The sequence below is a fragment of the Procambarus clarkii genome, chromosome 83 (genome assembly GCF_040958095.1).
Source record: "Procambarus clarkii isolate CNS0578487 chromosome 83, FALCON_Pclarkii_2.0, whole genome shotgun sequence".
Taxonomy (NCBI): domain Eukaryota; kingdom Metazoa; phylum Arthropoda; class Malacostraca; order Decapoda; family Cambaridae; genus Procambarus; species Procambarus clarkii.
The window spans coordinates 23,592,934-23,613,612 of record NC_091232.1 but is presented as its reverse complement, the minus strand read 5'-3'; the positions used below and the strand labels follow the sequence as shown (position 1 = coordinate 23,613,612).

The window sequence follows — 20,679 nt, the reverse complement described above, 5'->3', positions numbered from 1 at the left end:
AGAGAGAGAGAAGAGAGGAGCGAGAGAGAGAGAGAGAGAGAGAGAGAGAGAGAGAGAGAGAGAGAGAGAGAGAGAGAGAGAGAGACAGAGAGAGAGAGAGTCTGCTGGCTTTGCTAGTGGAATAATGTTAGTGGTCTGTTTATGTTCAGCTATAAACGGGGCTAATTTATCTGGTAGACAACCTAAGATCGCCTCCGTCACAATGAGGTTTCTTAAAGTCTCTAAATTTGTAATTGAAAGCGATTTTACCCATCAATCAAAGTGATTAATTTTAACTCTTTAAAATCAGAAATACTTTGATCGTGTGCCCTATATAAACCTCGATTTTTTTCTAGAATCTTGAATCTAGGCCGCTGGAATCTGCTGGTCTGCTTTACAAATTTAAAGTCATAAGATGATGCAAACACTTCTTGGGCTTTCCCTTTAAACTGTCCCTGTATGATAGGAACCCAATGATCCACAGGCCAATTCATACTGACTGCTGTCTTTATGAAATGTAAAAAAATCTCTGGAATGTTGCAAACATGTGCAAATATTTCATTTAAAATTATCTGCTAATAGAAATTTTAGCCAATTATCCTCTGTTTGCAAACTGTAGGTAGTAACTAAGTGATTGTAACCTATTCACAACTGCCCACTGTATGGGGGCGGTGTGCAGGACAAACATATAAATTATGACACTAGCTCTCCACATATGTCAGTTCCTTAATTTAGAAACTGTACTTTTGGTCGATCTCGAACTCATTGATGAGTTGACGACGCATATTGAATTTTGTAACTAGCTCATCAATATTATAACTTGTTGTTAAGGTGTCCTTTCCTATTTCTCCCCAGTGCCTAGGTGTCTAGGTGTTGGAATTACTCACTGAATACTTGAAGGAGTCAAGTGTGATGTATTTTAAGAGACTTTGAGCTATTGTTAACAAGTGGACTTGTGTTAAGAGAGACAAGTGCTGATGAATAACGTAGAGTACCATCATGTTGTTATCTAAGAGAGACAAGTGTTTGTGATTAACGTAAAGTACTTAACCAGTGTTAAGAGTCATATCTTCTTTCCTTGCAGGATTCCTGAGGTGAAGGGAATCATTTGATATAGGAGGCTACTGGATAGCTTACAAATTTATGGAGAAATTGTCATTATTGAGTTTTGCAGGTGAGGGGGGGGCTAACGCCCCCTAATACATACAAAATGGCGACGTCTCTTTCGGGTTGGTGCTAGGACGTGAGGACGCCAGCAGGCTGGCGATTGGCTGGCCGAGGTCACGTGAGGTGCTGACCAATCAGAGCCCGCTGTGACATCACCGGGAGGCCTGGCTCAGGACCTGCAGGTCACTGCACCAGCGGAGAATTACGGACCTTCGACGCGAGCGGAATTGTGTCAGTGAGCTCTCGAGCATGGAGGTTTTAGGAACCTCGCTCAGTGGATTTGAGCAGCCTAATGCAGTTTGCCATCATCGGAGAGGACTAGTGTACTCCCGCGGAGAACGAAGAAGCCGAGTTTAGTGGGCGAAAGAAGGCAGAGTACTAGTGGCTGTTAGTCTGCGGCAGAGGTGAGTGGCGACGCTGGATGGGCAAGTCTGACACCCTGCGGGTCCCACCCCAGTACGACGTGCAGCGCTGCTCTGACCAGCTCACATCTACTTAAGTTCCGGAGTGGAAGCATCGTGTCTGGATCCATGAGAAAGTGTCTTGGTGAAGGAGTGTGGAAAGCGACGTGCTCAGTGATCACTGGTTGAACCAGCGTGGAAGATCTGAATCCAGGTAATAGGAATGGAGATGACGCAATTCTCCACCACGCCAGACGACCTGTGACACACAATCGAAACGCCGAGGAGCGTCCTGGGAACCGTATACCTTCTACCATCGGAGAACAGAACGTCGATGGATACGAATGTTTAAGGGTAGATCATTATTTCCCTCCCATTACCCCTTTGATGACTAGGCTAGATAGGCCAAGTATATATTATATTAGTGTTTATTATTATCATGTTAGTAGTAGGTTAGGCTGTAAGCCTGTACAGTATTTTCTACAACCTGGAGAAGACAGCGTGGGAACGTGTGTGGCAGAGTTGGTGGACGAGAGGTCTACGTCAACGGAGCTCTCCCCCCAACCCACCACCATGAGAGGGTCCGAGTGCCCCTTTGAATTTGCCCAGTTGTCAGAGTTGCCAGAGGTGGTGAGAGGAGAGCGGACAACGTTCTCCAGTTAATCTAATTATAAATATATATATGTTGTACCGAGCAGCTAGAACACAGTACTTGGCCTACTATGCAAGGCCCGATTGGCCTAATAAGCCAACTTTTTCTGAATTAATATATTTTCTCTATTTTTTTCTTATGAAATGATAAAGCTACCCATTTCATTATGTATGAGGTCAATTTTTTTTTTATTGGAGTTAAAATTAACGTAGATATATGACCGAACCTAACCAACCCTACCTAACCTAACCTAACCTATCTCTATAGGTTAGGTTAGGTTAGGTAGCCGAAAAACAATTAATTCATGAAAATTTGGCTTATTAGGCAAATCGGGCCTTGCATAGTAGGCCGAGAAGTGCATTCTGGCTACTAGGTACGACATTATATATATATATATATATATATATATATATATATATATATATATATATATATATATATATATATATATATATATATATATATGTCGTACCTAGTAGCCAGAACGCACTTCTCAGCCTACTATGCAAGCCCCAATTTGCCTAATAAGCCATGTTTTCATGAATTAATTGTTTTTCGACTACCTAACCTACCTAACCTAACCTAACCTAACTTTTTTGGCTACCTAACCAAACCTAACCTATAAAGATAGGTTAGGTTAGGTTAGGTAGGGTTGGTTAGGTTCGGTCATATATCTACCTTAATTTTAACTCCAATAAAAAAATTGACCTCATACATAATGAAATGGGTAGCTTTATCATTTCATAAGAAAAAAATTAGAAAAAATATATTAATTCAGGAAAACTTGGCTTATTAGGCAAATCGGGCCTTGAATAGTATGCCAAAAAGTGAGTTCTGGCTACTAGGTACGACATATATATATATATATATATATATATATATGTCGTACCTAGTAGCCAGAACGCACTTCTCGGTCTACTATGCAATGCCCAATTTGCCTAATAGGCCGAGGGATATTCTTTATTTTCAATAATTTGTTTCTAATTAGTTTATATGAATAATTATTATTATATTATATTAAGAACATAAATTATTGACTTAGTTGTGTTAGTTTCAGTTAGGTTAAGATAGGTTAGGTTAGGTTAGGTAGGGTTGGTTAGGTTCGGTTATATATCTACGGTAGTTTTAACTCAAATTTAAAAAAAATTAACTCATACACAATGAAATGGATAGCTTTATCATTTCAAAATATTTTTTTTTAAATATATAAATTCAGGAAAACTTGGCTTATTAGGCAAGTTGGGCCTTGCACAGTAGGCAAGGCCCAACTTGCCTACTGTCAAACTGAAAACTCACACCCCAGAAGTGACTCCAACCCGTACTGCCAGGAGCAACGCAACTGGTATGTACAGGACGCCTTATTCCGCTTAACCATCACGACCGGACATAAGGAGGTGATAGCCGAAGCTATTTGAACTACCACCTCGCCCGCACCCGGATGGTATTCATGGGCATAGCATTTTATCAAATCACCTCATTCTTTGGGGCACACGTTAGGAACACAAATGCGAACAAGCGTGAATGGTCCCCAGGACTATATGCAACTGAAAACTCACACCCCAGTAGTGACTCGAACCCATACTGCCAGGAGCAATGCAACTGGTATGTACAGGACGCCTTAATCCGCTTGACCATCACGACCGGACATAAGCTATGCCCAAGATTACCATCCGGGTGCCGGCGGGGGGGGGGGGGGGGGTTCAAATAGTTTCGGCTATCACCTCCTTATGTCTGGTCGTGATGGTGACTTGAGGTTAGTGCCGAGTCTTCCTTCACTCTTCCGTGGGTACAAGGCTGGACCGCAAGTGGCGGTTCCACCTGTGGTTCGACTGAAGGGCTCCCAGGGCGATCAGTGGCATGCAAGTGTGTGGGAGCAACGACCCGGAGCAGTGGTCATTGTGTGGTCCTCATCTCAGGTACCGACACAACCCAGTAGGCCACTCATGTAACAAATTGGTGACCTTGCCAGGAAAAGAAAATAGTGTTGCCAGAAGGCGAATACAATGTTACCAGGGGTGTGAACAGAGTTGCGTGAACAAGTAGCCCAGTAGTGCAGGGACTGTGATAGTGTAGTTAGTGTGGTGTTGGTGCAGTTGCTCAGTGATTAGAGATGGAGGAGGATAAAGTGAGTAAGTTTATTGCGACAAGGGACCAGAGCATGTGGGCGGAGTGCACTAAGGTTCAGCTTCAACAAGTGCGAATCACTTCGACATCCGATTGAGGACGTCTAAGGTGTTGGAGCGCCGGCTGGAGAAAATGACGCAACTCTCAGCTCGAGAGGAGACGACAGGGAAAGAGCCGTCCCAACCAGAGCCGTTCCGAGTGCCTCCCGGTGGGAAGGACCCAGAGAGAACGAGGAAGCAGCGAAGGGTTCAATGGCAGCAAGAGGAGGCGCCTCCTCTTGCTGCCATTCTAGCGGCACTCGGTTGCCGCTAGAGATAATGTGGATGAAACTAGTGGCTGAACTGTGGATGAAACTAGTGGCCGAACTGTTTTAAGAGAAGAGGGAGGCCGTGTAAGAAACGTACAAAAGGCGGTGATAGCCGAGGCTATTTGAACCACCACCCTGAAAGCACTTTGATGGTAATTGCCTCGGCTATAACTGTCTTTTGTTCGATCACTTATGGTCAATTTTTTTAAGGCACCGTGAACACCAGTTGCAATGTGCTCCTGGAGGTCCGGGTTCGAGTCACTTCTGGGGCGTGGAGTTTTCAGTTGCATATATGCTTGGGGACCATTCAAGCTTGTTCGCATTTGTGTTCCTCACGTGTGCCCCACAAAATGAGGTGATTTGATGAAATAGATGAAAAATGATTTGATGAAATAAATGAAAAATTAAATAGATTTGATGAATAGAAGAAGTTTGCAAAGACCTGCAATTAAAACATGTTTTGCACTCACCTGGTTAGGCCATTGAGACTGTTCCATGCTTAAGGCAGGGACCTGAAATATAAATCATATATATTATTAAGAGAAAGTTGATAGTACTCATCTAAGCAACAATGCCGCCAGACATACGAATATTTGTATTGTGCATCATGCATGTTTATGAGAATAACTTAGTCCATCCTCTTGAGTTGACACAACGGACAGAAAATGAGATTCTAAATTACTTTAACCTATTGACCTGGCATAGAAGATTGTAAAAGGTAGTAGCAAGGTAAGGTAGGGTGTGAGCAGCTATAATTTATTGTAAACCTTTATTTGGGCGTTGAGGATTTTGACATCAAAATGCGGATGGATTTCACAGTTTATTTTTGCCTTCCTTATCTCCTTTTTAACATTTCTAACCAATTGGACGATATTCTTGTTCTAGACTTAATACTTCTTAATACTTTTGTACCATGTTTTATTTTTATCCATAAAGTTCTACAGATCCATTGTTATCCCTTTTGGGTCATTATTATTAAATCTAATCAATTTGTATGATATACTACGTTTTTGTGCTTTGCTAAGAATTTATGTAAATAAGTTATATTTTGAATCCACATCGAAATCCCTTTTTACGTCATTTATCACTAGGTTCACGTTTCCTAAATATAAACTTATCCAATTTATTTAATAATCATTATTTCGTGTTCTATTATGTGATTATTGCCTTATATATTTAATTCCTTATAAATATCTCCCTTGTTATACCCATTTTCCACTTGTACACTTCAATCAATTCACCCCTAACTCTTCGCCTTTCAAGAGAATATAAATTAGGTTTTTAAATCTCTCTTCATATGAAGATTTGTAATTTGTGGGATTAACTTTGTCATCCTACACTGAACGACTAATAGTGAATTTATATCCATTCAGTTGTATAGCGACCAAAACTGAACTGCATAATTTAAATAAGGCCTAACAAGAGCAAGATATAGCTGAAAAATAACACCAAGACTTTTATTTCTTATGCTTCGAGAAATAACTCCCAGTATCATATTAGCCTTATTACAAAAATGTATGCATTGATTTTTTGTTTTTAAATTCTTACTAATCATAACTCCCAGATCCCTTTCGCAATTAGACTTCACAATCTCAATACCCTCTAGCTCGTATCTTATAACGCTATCAAAACATTACTTAGCCTTACATTTATCAGCACTGAACTGCATCTGCCAACCTTTTGACATTTCAACACCCTACTTAGATCGTCATGAAGTGACTTTTCAGGCTACTTTCAAATTTAATCCAAACCAGTTTTCAGATCCTCGGTTAATTTGCAAATATTGCTGCTCAGACCTGAATCTAAATCATTTATATTTATCATAAATAACAGAAGTCCCAAGACAGAGCCTTGAGGCACTCCACTAACAACAGGTTCCCATTGACTTAACTCCATTTATACTAACTCTTTGTTTCCTTTGGTATAACCATGCCCCTAATCCAACTTGTGAGCTGCTAGTTCGTTTAGCTAAGCAAATAAGAATCATTTGACGCTAGTTACAAAATTATTAATGTTATATATACATGTACACATACTCATGCATACATGTACATATACATACGTATACATATATATATATATACATACACTTACATATTTAATCACCCACACAAATACACACATCAATAATCGTTTGTGTCACAAGTGATTCAGCAAGAGGCTCACAACAGTCACTATACAACGCACTTTACATCTATGATCAGTCGCACAGTTACTAGTCTTGCTCCACACCCACCCAACTGGGCGGGAGCTTTAGTCATGTGCATGCATTACTTACAGTAAGCAAATTTTGGATACTTCGCTAAGATTTCGGGCAGCACATCATTATGAATGAATTGCTTACACATTTCTTGGACACTATTGATGGTGGTATCTCTAAATTCCGCGATTTTTTCACTTTCCATTATATAATGACGCAAAGTATGCGAATAGTTCTGCTGACAGAGTTTACATTTAGTCAAATCTACATCAGCAGATGTTAAAAATTCCCAGAGGAATTTGTAGCCAAGCCTAAGCCTAGCAGTGGTAACATCTAGAAGTCTGCTAACCTTATTGCAAGACCCATAGACGTGCGGTGCTTCCTGCATAATAGAATGTTGATAGATGGAGTAACTGGTGTGAATTTCACTTTGCCTCAAGTTTCCGAAATTTTGTTGATATTCCCGGAATATTACTGTCGTCAGGCTGCTCAAAGGCAGTCCAAGTTGGTAATCAATTCCCTCTTTACGAGCAAAGGTCTTGGCCAACTCACCAGTTCTATCATGCATTCGGTCACCAATATGGGAAGGAATCCATAGGTGACAGACTCTGACGTCATCATTGATTATTCCATTATATCTGTTTCTAGCTTCAGAGATAAGCACGTCACAGTTATGCCTTGGATAAGACAAATTGTTTGCGTATGTGAGACATGACAGAAGAATTAACTGTGAGAGATAAGGCAGGAGTGATGTGGCGTAAGCTGACACAACCCTTATCTACCACGTCACACCCTAATCACTGTACCGCCAAGGTTGACAAAGCTTCGCTTTTTACGCACTCATATGGATATCACATCCTTTTTCACGTGATATTCTTTTTCACGATATTTTTTCACTATTTCCATCCCCCTGTCGGGGGGATGGAAATAGCCTCGACTACCATCCTCATTTGTCCGATCATGTTGGTCGAACGGTAAAGGGATCCTGTACGCCAGCACAGTGCTCCTGGCAGTATGGGTTCGAGTCACTTCTGGGGTGTGAGTTTTCAGTTGCATATAGTCCTGGGACCTTTCAGGCATATGCAATTGACGATCACTAAACACTGCTCATTTGTATGCGGAAAAACCACAAAGAAATAGAAAAGAGAGGTGAACGTTTCGGCCTGTTAGAGCCTTTGTCAACACCAGACTGAGTGTTGATAAGGCTCTAACAGGCCGAAACGTTCACCTCTCTTTCCCATTTGTGTTTTTTCCGCATATATATATATATATATATATATATATATATATATATATATATATATATATATATATATATATATATATATATATATGTCGTACCTAGCAGCCAGAACGCACTTCTCGGCCTACTATGCAAGGCTTGATTTGCCTAATAAGCCAAGTTTTCTTGAATTAATAAATTTTCTCTAATTTTTTTCTTATGAAATGATAAAGCTACCCATTTCATTATGTATGAGGTCAATTTTTTTTTATTGGAGTTAAAATTAACGTAGATATATGACCGAACCTAACCAACCCTACCTAACCTAACCTAACCTATAAAGATAGGTTAGGTTAGGTTAGGTATCCGAAAAAGTTAGGTTAGGTTAGGTTAGGTAGGTTAGGTAGTCGAAAAACAATTAATTCATGAAAACTTGGCTTATTAGGCAAATCGGGCCTTGCATAGTAGGCCGAGAAGTGCATTCTGGCTACTAGGTACGACATATATATATATATATATATATATATATATATATATATATATATATATATATATATATATATATATATATATATATATATATATATATATATATATAAGCCTATACTTGCATAAACCACAAGTGAAGATAAACAATCTTTGGACAACACCTACCAGTGGGACTCGAACCCAGAAAGCACAACTACCTTCCAGTAGCTGGCATAACTAGTATGCTTTAACCCACTACGCCATCAGACCTTACAAAAGAAGTAGATAGTTCGAGATATATATATCTCAAACATCTCTACCTCCCGAAGGCACCAGATGAGTGAGGGGTCAGTCTGCAATTTTCGTCAAGCCACTGTCAATGTGAGAGAACTCGTGTCCAGCTTATAAGCCTATACTTGCATAAACCACAAGTGAAGATAAACAATCTTTGGACAACACCCACCAGTGGGACTCGAACCCAGAAAGCACAACTACCTTCCAGTAGCTGGCATAACTAGTATGCTTTAACCCACTACGCCATCAGACCTTACAAAAGAAGTAGATAGTTCGAGATATATATATCTCAAACATCTCTACCTCCCGAAGGCACCAGATGAGTGAGGGGTCAGTCTGCAATTTTCGTCAAGCCACTGTCAATGTGAGAGAACTCGTGTCCAGCTTATAAGCCTATACTTGCATAAACCACAAGTGAAGATAAACAATCTTTGGACAACACCCACCAGTGGGACTCGAACCCAGAAAGCACAACTACCTTCCAGTAGCTGGCATAACTAGTATGCTTTAACCCACTACGCCATCAGACCTTACAAAAGAAGTAGATAGTTCGAGATATATATATCTCAAACATCTCTACCTCCCGAAGGCACCAGATGAGTGAGGGGTCAGTCTGCAATTTTCGTCAAGCCACTGTCAATGTGAGAGAACTCGTGTCCAGCTTATAAGCCTATACTTGCATAAACCACAAGTGAAGATAAACAATCTTTGGACAACACCCACCAGTGGGACTCGAACCCAGAAAGCACAACTACCTTCCAGTAGCTGGCATAACTAGTATGCTTTAACCCACTACGCCATCAGACCTTACAAAAGAAGTAGATAGTTCGAGATATATATATCTCAAACATCTCTACCTCCCGAAGGCACCAGATGAGTGAGGGGTCAGTCTGCAATTTTCGTCAAGCCACTGTCAATGTGAGAGAACTCGTGTCCAGCTTATAAGCCTATACTTGCATAAACCACAAGTGAAGATAAACAATCTTTGGACAACACCCACCAGTGGGACTCGAACCCAGAAAGCACAACTACCTTCCAGTAGCTGGCATAACTAGTATGCTTTAACCCACTACGCCATCAGACCTTACAAAAGAAGTAGATAGTTCGAGATATATATATCTCAAACATCTCTACCTCCCGAAGGCACCAGATGAGTGAGGGGTCAGTCTGCAATTTTCGTCAAGCCACTGTCAATGTGAGAGAACTCGTGTCCAGCTTATAAGCCTATACTTGCATAAACCACAAGTGAAGATAAACAATCTTTGGACAACACCCACCAGTGGGACTCGAACCCAGAAAGCACAACTACCTTCCAGTAGCTGGCATAACTAGTATGCTTTAACCCACTACGCCATCAGACCTTACAAAAGAAGTAGATAGTTCGAGATATATATATCTCAAACATCTCTACCTCCCGAAGGCACCAGATGAGTGAGGGGTCAGTCTGCAATTTTCGTCAAGCCACTGTCAATGTGAGAGAACTCGTGTCCAGCTTATAAGCCTATACTTGCATAAACCACAAGTGAAGATAAACAATCTTTGGACAACACCCACCAGTGGGACTCGAACCCAGAAAGCACAACTACCTTCCAGTAGCTGGCATAACTAGTATGCTTTAACCCACTACGCCATCAGACCTTACAAAAGAAGTAGATAGTTCGAGATATATATATCTCAAACATCTCTACCTCCCGAAGGCACCAGATGAGTGAGGGGTCAGTCTGCAATTTTCGTCAAGCCACTGTCAATGTGAGAGAACTCGTGTCCAGCTTATAAGCCTATACTTGCATAAACCACAAGTGAAGATAAACAATCTTTGGACAACACCCACCAGTGGGACTCGAACCCAGAAAGCACAACTACCTTCCAGTAGCTGGCATAACTAGTATGCTTTAACCCACTACGCCATCAGACCTTACAAAAGAAGTAGATAGTTCGAGATATATATATCTCAAACATCTCTACCTCCCGAAGGCACCAGATGAGTGAGGGGTCAGTCTGCAATTTTCGTCAAGCCACTGTCAATGTGAGAGAACTCGTGTCCAGCTTATAAGCCTATACTTGCATAAACCACAAGTGAAGATAAACAATCTTTGGACAACACCCACCAGTGGGACTCGAACCCAGAAAGCACAACTACCTTCCAGTAGCTGGCATAACTAGTATGCTTTAACCCACTACGCCATCAGACCTTACAAAAGAAGTAGATAGTTCGAGATATATATATCTCAAACATCTCTACCTCCCGAAGGCACCAGATGAGTGAGGGGTCAGTCTGCAATTTTCGTCAAGCCACTGTCAATGTGAGAGAACTCGTGTCCAGCTTATAAGCCTATACTTGCATAAACCACAAGTGAAGATAAACAATCTTTGGACAACACCCACCAGTGGGACTCGAACCCAGAAAGCACAACTACCTTCCAGTAGCTGGCATAACTAGTATGCTTTAACCCACTACGCCATCAGACCTTACAAAAGAAGTAGATAGTTCGAGATATATATATCTCAAACATCTCTACCTCCCGAAGGCACCAGATGAGTGAGGGGTCAGTCTGCAATTTTCGTCAAGCCACTGTCAATGTGAGAGAACTCGTGTCCAGCTTATAAGCCTATACTTGCATAAACCACAAGTGAAGATAAACAATCTTTGGACAACACCCACCAGTGGGACTCGAACCCAGAAAGCACAACTACCTTCCAGTAGCTGGCATAACTAGTATGCTTTAACCCACTACGCCATCAGACCTTACAAAAGAAGTAGATAGTTCGAGATATATATATCTCAAACATCTCTACCTCCCGAAGGCACCAGATGAGTGAGGGGTCAGTCTGCAATTTTCGTCAAGCCACTGTCAATGTGAGAGAACTCGTGTCCAGCTTATAAGCCTATACTTGCATAAACCACAAGTGAAGATAAACAATCTTTGGACAACACCCACCAGTGGGACTCGAACCCAGAAAGCACAACTACCTTCCAGTAGCTGGCATAACTAGTATGCTTTAACCCACTACGCCATCAGACCTTACAAAAGAAGTAGATAGTTCGAGATATATATATCTCAAACATCTCTACCTCCCGAAGGCACCAGATGAGTGAGGGGTCAGTCTGCAATTTTCGTCAAGCCACTGTCAATGTGAGAGAACTCGTGTCCAGCTTATAAGCCTATACTTGCATAAACCACAAGTGAAGATAAACAATCTTTGGACAACACCCACCAGTGGGACTCGAACCCAGAAAGCACAACTACCTTCCAGTAGCTGGCATAACTAGTATGCTTTAACCCACTACGCCATCAGACCTTACAAAAGAAGTAGATAGTTCGAGATATATATATCTCAAACATCTCTACCTCCCGAAGGCACCAGATGAGTGAGGGGTCAGTCTGCAATTTTCGTCAAGCCACTGTCAATGTGAGAGAACTCGTGTCCAGCTTATAAGCCTATACTTGCATAAACCACAAGTGAAGATAAACAATCTTTGGACAACACCCACCAGTGGGACTCGAACCCAGAAAGCACAACTACCTTCCAGTAGCTGGCATAACTAGTATGCTTTAACCCACTACGCCATCAGACCTTACAAAAGAAGTAGATAGTTCGAGATATATATATCTCAAACATCTCTACCTCCCGAAGGCACCAGATGAGTGAGGGGTCAGTCTGCAATTTTCGTCAAGCCACTGTCAATGTGAGAGAACTCGTGTCCAGCTTATAAGCCTATACTTGCATAAACCACAAGTGAAGATAAACAATCTTTGGACAACACCCACCAGTGGGACTCGAACCCAGAAAGCACAACTACCTTCCAGTAGCTGGCATAACTAGTATGCTTTAACCCACTACGCCATCAGACCTTACAAAAGAAGTAGATAGTTCGAGATATATATATCTCAAACATCTCTACCTCCCGAAGGCACCAGATGAGTGAGGGGTCAGTCTGCAATTTTCGTCAAGCCACTGTCAATGTGAGAGAACTCGTGTCCAGCTTATAAGCCTATACTTGCATAAACCACAAGTGAAGATAAACAATCTTTGGACAACACCCACCAGTGGGACTCGAACCCAGAAAGCACAACTACCTTCCAGTAGCTGGCATAACTAGTATGCTTTAACCCACTACGCCATCAGACCTTACAAAAGAAGTAGATAGTTCGAGATATATATATCTCAAACATCTCTACCTCCCGAAGGCACCAGATGAGTGAGGGGTCAGTCTGCAATTTTCGTCAAGCCACTGTCAATGTGAGAGAACTCGTGTCCAGCTTATAAGCCTATACTTGCATAAACCACAAGTGAAGATAAACAATCTTTGGACAACACCCACCAGTGGGACTCGAACCCAGAAAGCACAACTACCTTCCAGTAGCTGGCATAACTAGTATGCTTTAACCCACTACGCCATCAGACCTTACAAAAGAAGTAGATAGTTCGAGATATATATATCTCAAACATCTCTACCTCCCGAAGGCACCAGATGAGTGAGGGGTCAGTCTGCAATTTTCGTCAAGCCACTGTCAATGTGAGAGAACTCGTGTCCAGCTTATAAGCCTATACTTGCATAAACCACAAGTGAAGATAAACAATCTTTGGACAACACCCACCAGTGGGACTCGAACCCAGAAAGCACAACTACCTTCCAGTAGCTGGCATAACTAGTATGCTTTAACCCACTACGCCATCAGACCTTACAAAAGAAGTAGATAGTTCGAGATATATATATCTCAAACATCTCTACCTCCCGAAGGCACCAGATGAGTGAGGGGTCAGTCTGCAATTTTCGTCAAGCCACTGTCAATGTGAGAGAACTCGTGTCCAGCTTATAAGCCTATATATATATATATATATATATATATATATATATATATATATATATATATGTCGTACCTAATAGCCAGAACGCACTTCTCAGCCTACTATTCAAGGCCCGATTTGCCTAATAAGCCAAGTTTTCATGAATTAATGTTTTTTCGTCTACCTAACCTACCTAACCTAACCTAACCTAGCTTTTTTTGGCTACCTAACCTAACCTTACCTATAAATATAGGTTAGGTTAGGTTAGGTAGGGTTGGTTAGGTTCGGTCATATATCTACGTTAATTTTAACTCCAATAACAAAAAATTGACCTCATACATAGAGAAAAGGGTTGCTTTATCATTTCATAAGAAAAAAATTATAGTAAATATATTAATTCAGGAAAACTTGGCTTATTAGGCAAATCGGGCCTTGAATAGTAGGCTGAGAAGTGAGTTCTGGCTACTAGGTACGACATATATATATATATATATATATATATATATATATATATATATATATATATATATATATATATATATATATATATATATATATATATATATATATATATACATATATATATATATATATATATATATATATATATATATATATGTCGTACCTAATAGCCAGAACGCACTTCTCAGCCTACTATGCAAGGCCTGATTTGCCTAATAAGCCAAGTTTTCATGAATAAATGTTTTTTCGACTACCTAACCTACCTAACCTAACCTAACCTAACTTTTTCTGCTACCTAACCGAACCTAACCTATAAAGATAGGTTAGGTTAGGTTAGGTAGGGTTGGTTAGGTTTGGTCATATATCTACATTAATTTTAACTAAAATAAAAAAAAAATGACCTCATACATAATGAAATGGGTAGCTTTATCATTTCATAAGAAAAAAATTAGAGAAAATATATTATTTCAAGAAAACTTGGATTATTAGGCAAATCAGGCCTTGCATAGTAGGCTGAAAAGTGCATTCTGGCTACTAGGTACGACATATATATATATATATATATATATATATATATATATATATATATATATATATATATATATATATATATATATATATATATATATATATATATGACAATGTCAGACCACGGAGGAAAATGAAACAGGAATTTCCTTAAGTACTTTCGTATATTAAATACATCTTCAGAAGGAATTCCTTCTGAATTATTCCTTCTGATTATTCCTTCTGAAGATGTATTTAATATACGAAAGTACTTAACGAAATTCCTGTTTCATTTTCCTCCGTGGTCTGACATTGTCACATTCTTAATCACGTGTTTATTTTCGTGATATACACACACACACACACACACATATATATATATATATATATATATATATATATATATATATATATATATATATATATATATATATATATATATATATATATATATATATATATATATATGTCGTACCTAGTAGCCAGAACGCACTTCTCAGCCTACTATGCAAGGCCCGATTTGCCTAATAAGCCAAGTTTTCATGAATTAATTGTTTTTCATCAACCTAACCTACCTAACCTAACCTAACCTAACTTTTTTGGCTACCTAACCTATCCTAACCTATAGAGATAGGTTAGGTTAGGTTAGGTAGGGTTGGTTAGGTTCGGTCATATATCTACGTTAATTTTAACTCCAATAAAAAAAAATTGACCTCATACATAATGAAATGGGTAGCTTTATCATTTCATAAGAAAAAAATTAGTGAAAATATATTAATTCAGGAAAATTTGGCTTATTAGGCAAATCGGGCCTTGCATAGTAGGCCAAAAAGTGCGTTCTGGCTACTAGGTACGACATATATATATATATATATATATATATATATATATATATATATATATATATATATATATATATATATATATATATATATATATATATATATATATATATATATATAGGTGTGTGTGTGTTGTAGAATATGACCGAAAAGGTAATATTAATAATTGTAACACGAATACACGAATCTTCTCAATATTTCTTAAGTTTTTCTTCACTTTCGAGGGTATTTGAAAAATTAACTCTCCAAAATTCATTTTTTACATTTTTATTTTTGGTTTGACGCCTGAAACTGTTTTGTAAGGGCTTCTTTCATTTTCAAAGACTAGTTTACACATAAAATACATCATACTTATATTTGTTTTGGGTGAGGTGATGTGACACAAAAGTTTTCGGTGAGGTGACAGAACACGAATCAATGGGTATAAATTGGGTATGAACACCTAAGAATGGAAGTAAATACAGAAGGCCAATTGGCCCATACTTTCTCTTGCTGTTTCTATGTTATTTGGGGTCTTGAAGTGGGTAGAATATAGTTTTGCATTAATTTGGCTGTTTATAACTGGTGGTGACTTTTTGAAAGTCAACACAACAAAAAAAGAAAGGTGAAACGCCATGCAACCTCTGAAGAGTCAACTAGCACAACACTTGTATCCCCTATTAGACTGTTTTACAGGAACTTCTTGTCGACGGCTCATAAAACAGAGGAAAATGTCCTGAAAGATATTATTAGTAGAAACGTTATCCCTACAGACAAAAATCAGACAAAACTATTGACATTTTACTACAAAAACCAAAAAACGGCCAACCTACTCATGAAAAACTCCCCAAACACCAAACAGAACGCCTTGAAGGAAACCAACGTCGCCAATGCCTTCAAATGCTCACTTGGGGACCGTATGCCCCAACGAACTCAGTATATAGGCAAGACAACAACGTCTCTTTCTAGACGATTAACAATGCACAAACAACAGGGCTCCATCAAGGAGCATATAATTTTCTCACAAAACCAGACCATCACCAGAGAAATTTTGAAGTCTTGACATTCCCTGTACATATCCAGGTTTGTATTCCCCGATAACCTTTGGCAGGTGGAGTCCGGATTTCTTCGCGTTACAGTTTCAATCAATCTGTTTACCTTCAATTTCAATTCGACTGTAGTGTCCTTCGTTACCTTTTGGAATTAATCTTACCCTTTCGGTCATATTCAACAACATATGTTTACAAGAAAGACTGCTACGAAAATATACTAAAATTAGAATGCACGACCCAGCAGCAAGAAACCAAGCTTTCACGATAAAATATCGCCAAGATCTGATTCGAAATCAAATACACAAGGCAGAAAATGAGATCAACGATAGCAAAACGCAACTACTTCTTGCTACAGATAAATGGTTACACACCAACATCGACGAAGATCTCGTATTCGAATCGACCAACACCACGACGTCCTTTCAGATCGACATCGCCACAGCACCGAAACCAGGATCCTCAAGAAACTGACAATATTTGGAGGTCCTATGATGATTCCTCGACCCAGAGATGGCTTCTTAAACCTTGCTGGAATCAACCTCACGGAGGACCAAATCACTCTCTTGAATCATTTCCTTTTCATTAAAATATTTTATACTTGTGATGATTGTATATGAGTTAGAGTTATGGAACCTAGTAGTTTCCATCTCTGATTCAGAAACAAAATTAAGAATGACAGGCAGTGTCAATATGGAAGGTGCAAACCGACCGTATGTAAATGTATATATGAATTACTGTTACAGTTATAAATACAAAATTTTGTGAATTCAGGAGAAGCAAAGAGTATTCATGGCTAAAAAATAATGAAATAACTTTGTCAGAACAAATTATTTTTTATTCGTGTAACAGAAGCATACTATTCCTGAAGGACCCACTTGTGTGGATATTCAGGAAGTTGCTCTAATATTAACTAAGAAGGTTCAGGTGTATAAGGGAGGGTAGGTGGTCACTCTCAGCATCAAACAGTAAAGTCTTTAATATTTGGTCTTGGGAACCCCACCGTCTGTCAGGTAATGTCAGGATCCAGGTGGTAAGAATATGCAGGTGAAAATATTGATAGATAGCAAAGTATTACGATAATATCGAAAGAATCTTCACGTAACTAAATACGTCACTGTGTATCAATGACTTCCCCTTGTCGTGTACTACACAAAAGTGGACTTTCTCCCACAACCAAAATTCTGGCTGCAATATACATCTTTGCAATTCTAATGGAATTATAACGATTACATAAAAGTTTTGAACTTCACACAGTAAGAAATGCAACTCACCCAAGAAGGTTCCTGAATCTTAACAACCGGTTTTGGGTGAATGTAGTTGGTTATTTTTGTGACGACAGCCAGGAGGATGAGGCCGACCACGCCAGCAGTCAGACCCTTCACCCCCCAAACACCACACATCACTCCCAGGCAAAATGTTAACAACAATTTCTTGTCAAAGTACATATAAAAAAAAATAACCAATAAATCCGAAACGCTTAATGCCATTCCTTATCGTGAAAGGTTCAGGTTTTCTGCGGATATTGTTTAGAATATTTGTTGTGTATTTATTACGCAAAAGTATGATTGCGGCCTTATATGCGTTAGGATGATTCTGTTCGGTTAAGGGCAAAGTACCACTAGCATACCATAGAGGTGGTATGCGGTAGTATGATTGTGTCCTTCTATAAGAGGTGAGAGACGCGCAGTTACACACGACCCGCCGCTCGCCACAGTGGTACTGACCTGTGTAGCACAGTCCCCTGAGATAGTGTTATCATGGTCACCACGTGGCCCCCTACTGTGGTGTCACTAGATCCATGTGTACCGCTACTGTGTCACTAGTACCATGGTGGTGACGTGTATGTTACTGTGTGTCACTAGTACCATGGTGGCCTCGTGTCCTGTTCCTGTCTGTCACTAGTACCATGGTGGCCTCGTGTCCTGTTCCTGTGTGTCACTAGTACCATGGTGGCCTCGTGTCCCACTACTGTCTGTCACTAGTACCATGGTGGCCTCGTGTCCTGCTACTGTGTGTCACTAGTACCATGGTGGCCACGTGTCCTGTTACTGTGTGTCACTAGTACCATGGTGGCCACGTGTCCTGCTACTGTGTGTCACTAGTACCATGGTGGCCACGTGTCCTGCTACTGTGTGTCACTAGTACCATGGTGGTGACGTGTCCTGTTACTGTGTGTCACTAGTACCATGGTGGCCTCGTGTCCTGTTCCTGTCTGTCACTAGTACCATGGTGGCCTCGTGTCCTGTTCCTGTGTGTCACTAGTACCATGGTGGCCTCGTGTCCCACTACTGTCTGTCACTAGTACCATGGTGGCCTCGTGTCCTGTTCCTGTCTGTCACTAGTACCATGGTGGCCTCGTGTCCTGTTCCTGTGTGTCACTAGTACCATGGTGGCCTCGTGTCCCACTACTGTCTGTCACTAGTACCATGGTGGCCTCGTGTCCTGTTCCTGTCTGTCACTAGTACCATGGTGGCCTCATGACCTGTTCCTGTGTGTCACTAGTACCATGGTGGCCTCGTGTCCCACTACTGTCTGTCACTAGTACCATGGTGGCCTCGTGTCCTGTTCCTGTCTGTCACTAGTACCATGGTGGCCTCATGACCTGTTCCTGTGTGTCACTAGTACCATGGTGGCCTCGTGTCCTGCTATTGTGTGTCACTAACATATGTAACAGTTCTTGTGTTGTATTATATTCGTTACCTTGACGTACGGTGCTTGCCTGGATGTAGATGTGAGTTCTTTCATAACAAATTCTAGTAAATCCGTCAACTTTAAACTAAAAGTCTAGATGGACCTTCTGAGGAAGGGACTGCTTACTTTACACGTTGAGTGTAGTAAGCAGCTCATTCCCTACTCTAGAGACCATAGAAAAATTATGAAGGCGCGAGCAAACGCCGAGACCTCTAACGTTTGAAATCCCTACCACTGAGCCGTCGACCTTAGAGGGGAGTGCGCTCTAAGAAATAAAATCTGGACTGCCGTGAGGTACGTTTGTTTTCGTCCGGCTCCTGCAGTTGTTGTCAACCCGGCGTGGTGTGTGGAGCTGGGTGTCGCTGCTGACGTTGCTTGCGTCTCGTGTATCTCCTTCGGGGTCCCCCTGGGGCCGTGACGGTCTGCATTCATGGGTGGGGGGGGACCCTGTCACCAGGCAGGCCTCAATTGACCTGGAGTTTTCCGGGAATGCTTCTTACCACGCAGTAGAGGTGGTGTTACTTCATATGCTACTTGTCCCTGTGGAGTCTGTGTGTGGGGTGCCGTTGCTTCTTGGAGGCCGGCGATTGTCAAGTTCGGCTCCTCGGTGATTTACCCAGATCTCGTCGCGCGCCAGATAAGGTATTTGGATAGAACGTTTTGTGCTAGAGATAGGGGGAACAGGGTTAAGGGTTTGCTATCCCGGAGCTGGTATTGGTGATATTATAAACAATATGAATAATATTATGGCTGGAAATGAGAACAATCCTGTTATTTGCATTAGCGCGGGAGGAAATGATGTTGGTCGAGTTAGGAGTGAGGAATTGAGTCAGAGGTATAAAACAGCATTTGAATTAGTTAGAAGCAAAGGAGGAATCCCGATCATATGTGGCATTCTTCCAAGAAGGGGAGTGGGAAATGAATGGATGTCGTGGGCACTTGGTGTCAATTGCCGGCTGTAAAGATATTGCAAATCAAATGCAATATCTTTCATAGACAACTGGGAACACTTCTATGGAAGAAATGAAATGTATGCTCACGATGGGGTGCATCTATCGAGGGCTGGGGTTGTTGTTGTTGCGAACTCGTTGGAACCAGTGGTTAGAGGTGTTTGTTTGAGTTTAAACTGTTAGTAGATAGTGGTATGGGAATCGATTTGGAGGAAGGAGGTAATAAAGGTATGTGTTTGTGGGAGAAAACAATTGGCAAAATGATCAAAAAAAGAGAAGAGCCTCAAAATAACAATTCACTTAGGGTATATTACACAAACACTAGAAGTCTAAGAAATAAAATTAACGAATTAAATGCTCTTGTCTGCACAGAAAAAATAGATATTATTGCACTTACCGAAACGTGGATGAATGTAGAAAATAGAGAGCAATTAGCTGAATATCAAATAAATGGATTTAAACTATTTCACACAAATAGAGAGGAGGGGGAGTAGCCATATTTGCAAGGGACAATTTGAAATGTAGTCTCAAAGAGGGAATCAAAACTGAGCCACAAACAGAAACTATTTGGATAGAATTAAACGAAAAAGC

The 20,679-nt window shown here is 40.4% G+C and overlaps 1 long non-coding RNA gene across 1 annotated transcript in view; it reads right to left on the bottom strand.

The window, feature by feature from the left end:
• LOC138358421 (uncharacterized) overlaps positions 1–18,162 on the bottom strand; it is a 57,022-nt gene extending 38,860 nt beyond the window's left edge. Inside the window, exons 1-2 of the long non-coding RNA XR_011225353.1 lie at positions 17,719–18,162; positions 5,101–5,142 (exon numbers count right to left, since the gene is read on the bottom strand). This is a non-coding gene — a long non-coding RNA (uncharacterized lncRNA). The remainder of the gene's footprint in view (positions 1–5,100; positions 5,143–17,718) is intronic.
• Between the last annotated feature and the right edge of the window lie 2,517 nt (positions 18,163–20,679).